A 4,258-nucleotide genomic window follows, 5' to 3' on the forward strand; every position below is an offset into this window, starting at 1 on the left:
GGAAATACTCTCTCCGTGAAGCGATACGAAAGCGCCTGAAGGGGACAGGCACGCCCATGGGAGCGACAATGGACTTCCGGTTGAGGAAGCGCACCTCGATCATCTCAGACAGCGGCTACGATCCCTAAGCCCCCCGTTACTGGGATCCCCTCAATTCAACCTGCCCTCATTGAGGTACGGACATTGAGTGGGCTCAGTATCAAGAGTAGATTGATAGTTAGAGATACCCACTTGTAACCCTGTGTGTCCCCACAAGACACATGAAGGCTCTCAGAAAGACCTAAACGTAAACCGATGCGTCTATAACAGGAAAATCTGCCTAAAGTCAGGCCGAATGCCTCCGCACTTAGTTTGAATACAAATACATTTTTTATTTATTAATTAATTTTTCATTGCATCCGAATGCAGAAACATTCAGAAAATATAGAACCGTTGTATTTTCCGAAACATACAAATACCCAAATACACGACTATTTTTATGATATATTTTCAGTGATTTGCTATCACATTTACCATACAAGCGACAATGCGGAAATGAACCTGGAAGGAGAAAACAGAATAAGAAAGGTAGCACTAGACTCAAAACTATAAAATCAAAATCGTCGTTCCCTCTTATTGCTATTAAAAGAGAACGGCTAAGTGAAATCAACAGTCCGATTTAAGCCCTATGTTACGATTTATTCTTGTTGTAGTTAAATCGTAATATATCACATTTAAATAGATCAAATACATAAGTGTGGGGAAGTTATTTGAGGTACGATAACGATGGGGATGCTAGTTTTTGAACATGCAGCTCTCTGGACGTACCATACAGAATGTTGCTACACGTAAGGATCTTATAGGACATACCACTTTAGCCCTGCTAGGCAAACCGATATATCTTTTACGTGACCTATAAATCTACGCGCATTTGCATACTGCATGACTTCTTACGTATTACGTAGAACGACGCTCATGATATATAATAGATAAAATGACCGTGAACTAGTAGAGCGCATGTCTTAACGCGTTCCCGTTGGCGCCATCGCTGAATATTTTACGAAGTTGGATACATCCTCCTGGTCGTGGTGATGAATGATAGCAAATGAATGCATTAGCGTCCAGTGACGCCTCCCTGCAGTAAGCGCGCGAGGGCTTGCGCCATGTTTGCAGGAGCCATCATTAGAGTAGTGAATGGATCTAATGACATTGGTTGAAAGGGAGCAACGTTCCGCTGTGGTTGGGTTCCTTCTGAAATCAGTAGGCATATAAGAGGTGGCCATGCCGTTACACATTTGGATCAGTATTATGGGTCTACACATAGATGTGGGTGAAGTCTATTGGATCGTATTGACAGGTGAGAAATAGGTTACTAACAAGAAAGTAAGTGTTGTTATACAAATTCTGCTCTGCTTTCAATTGAGGGGGCGAAGACGGAAGGCTAGGGTGCACATGTTTAGCTCTGGGCTTCATTCGTACTTTGTAAGCGATATTCTATATAGTTTAAGTCAGCCCAGTATTGTGATGAATAAAGAGATATTTAAAACAACACTCAAATCAGGGGGCGAATCACCGGCTCAAAGCGTTCGGCTGAACTCTGTACGTAATAGTTTTGTCTAAGTAAGCCATATGCCTTCAGTAGAAGAAATGCTAGAAGGACCTTTAAATAGCAAGGTGTTGTCGTATATTTAATTTAAAAATTAATTACTTCACCAACACTTATAATTTTATGTTAAGGTACTGCACGCATAATTCCACAATGATAATAATCGTAATAGTAATGATCATGAACATCACTTTAGTATCTGGGAGCAAATAAGAGTTCATGAGATGACCTAGGCATCCTGTTTCATGTTGTATGGGGCTCTTGAGGGGGCCCAAATCTCTAAGGCAACACTTACTGGCAGTGTGTGGAAGTACGCATAAATCTGGAAAAAATCTCCATATGTAAAGGTTTAGGATAATCCTACCTCAAGATACTTCTGTACAACATAAGACGACTCGTTTGGTTTAGAAGTAAAACTGTGACGAATTAAAGCTCCGTTCGACAAAAAACTCATCACACGTGCGTCACACGTGTCTTTTGTATTTTCTCCTACTATATCACATCACTCTATTGTTCTGTACTTACCGGTCAGAACGATCGGAGCTATCTGTGCTTGGCAGGTAGCTAGTATCAACAAACAACTATGGATCAATATGGCGGCAAGCATCATGCTCAACTTGAGGAAAAGCCACGAGTAAAATGGCGGCAGCGATCGGGTGTTTCACATGGTAATGCAAATGCTTGCGGAGACTTTTATACTTTAGCCCACAACGGGATCGAAAAAACGTGACCGACCAACTTGTTTTGCATAACTGCCCAGATAAAAATGATATTCCCTATATGCCAGTTTAGTCACATAATACGATAGTGAGAAATCTATATATATATATATATATAGTAATGAATGCGCATTCTGCAGTTGTAACTCTCGATCGCGAAAATCTTTATGGCATTGTGGTAATGATGGTATAAGTTAACAACGAACGTGACGTGGTCCGACGTTATCCGTTGCCGAGCAGCTGTCGCATTCAGAAGCAGTAATATCAATGGCATTTGGTTTTGTACTCGCAAACCGGCCTCAGACCTCAGAAAGAATTATTACTCTTACTGTAATAACCTAGAAGGTCATAACTTGCACTAATTGAATCGCACGTGATGGAAAATCTGCCCTAATGTATCATGTGTAAAAGACGCAGCAAAAATGGAGGGACGTTCACCAGATTGGCGCCGCAAGAATGGGTAGCGCGGCAATGATACAGGCGCATTTGTTGAATCCTGTGCCTTTCAATTCTTAATACTCTATTAAGTCATTTATCCAATCGTGTATAATCTGTTTTAGGGGGAGAATTTCGGCCACTTCCTTATTTAGATTATACTATATATATAAAGGCGAGCTTACATATATATAAAATCTACTATTTCAAAATCTGCCGTGACGATTTCGGGTGTCTTCGTTAGGCAGACTTGGATTTAATAGGAGGACACCATGATGTAAAGGGCGGATCCAGGAAATTTCATATTCAAAACAGAGTATTTGTGTGGAGAAAGCAGTACAACACAGCTTTACCAGCGGTCACTATGCTTCAATATTTACCTCTACCCCCTCGTACTAGACTACTGAATGATACAAATATAATATTCAGTGTTACATTCACTCTGACAGCTAAAACCTAATGGTCCTGTTTTACAAACATTATCGCAAATACGATCGTAACTTGAGTAATTCTATTGGAAGAGAAAGCAGAAGAGGCTGAATGAAGATTGGCGACGACTGTGTTGCTTGTACTTGACAGAACACAATCGAAATTGAATTCGGCCGTCTGAAGTAGTCCCTGATGGCCTGAGTACAAAATCGAAAATACAAAAAACTGACCCAATATAGCAATCATTGCACACGTCCATTGGCTCTACGCTTTCGACGGCTTGGACGTCTGTTGGAAGAGATTCGTTTTTTCAGCGATGGTAAAATCAACTTATTTGATCAATCCATCAGTGTGTAGACAGACAGCTTCCATTCAGGTCGACCCTGCAAACCTCGATCCTTGACGCAATCTCAGGGTATCTCGTTGAATAGCAGATGTACATTTGCATAAACACTGTAAAATGACGATTCAGGTCCGTTTTTTTTTGAGTTACGCAGATTAGGATTCAATATGAAATTCAAAAAGCTCAATGAAACAATAATATTATGTATGTTTGTTATTGCGCGGACATGTTTCAATCATACACCTCACAGAACCATATTGTGTCATTTGTCAAGCGAATTTGACCGAGGGTGCCGGCTTATTCTGAAACCCTGCTTACTTTTGGGTCCAGATGTGGCATGTTCAGAACGATCAGCATAGCTTACCATGTGTGATACAAAGCAGACTGGCTTCTGCTTCTGTTTAATAGAGACATGGCATCGCTAAGAGAGGTTTATAATATATTCGTCGAAACAAACCAGAGACCCGAACCTGGTCACACTGCGCCTATTTCCAGTGTACTCCCGTGGAAATATCCTACTCAATAAAACAAAAGCTTCAAATGGTACTGTATTTCTATTTTAACAACGATATGTGTCTGACACTAGCGAACCTTCGTGTACATAAAGCAGGCAACGGCCGATCATGTCAGCCGAATAAGCGATGTTTACTACCGGTGTATGGCCTTAACCAGCTTGCAGATTACATTTTAGTCTGCAAACCCAATGAAGCATAGATAGTTGTATTAAAACATACGGTATATAAAGCC

General features: G+C 40.7%; 1 long non-coding RNA gene across 2 annotated transcripts; it reads right to left on the reverse strand.

The window, feature by feature from the left end:
• Nucleotides 1-370: 370 nt before the first annotated feature.
• LOC111260244 (uncharacterized) lies at nt 371-2,324 on the reverse strand. Of its 2 annotated transcripts, XR_002680200.2 has the most exons (3): nt 2,111-2,268; nt 934-1,230; nt 371-540 (listed from the first exon to the last, which is right to left on the reverse strand). It is a non-coding gene; the product is annotated as an uncharacterized LOC111260244 (long non-coding RNA). The 2 variants fall into 2 exon arrangements; XR_002680199.2 differs by lacking the exon at nt 371-540 and having other exon boundaries at nt 658-1,230; nt 2,111-2,324.
• Nucleotides 2,325-4,258: the final 1,934 nt, after the last annotated feature.

This window comes from Varroa jacobsoni, unplaced genomic scaffold, assembly GCF_002532875.2.
Source record: "Varroa jacobsoni isolate VJ856 unplaced genomic scaffold, vjacob_1.0 scaffold_414, whole genome shotgun sequence".
Lineage (NCBI taxonomy): Eukaryota > Metazoa > Arthropoda > Arachnida > Mesostigmata > Varroidae > Varroa > Varroa jacobsoni.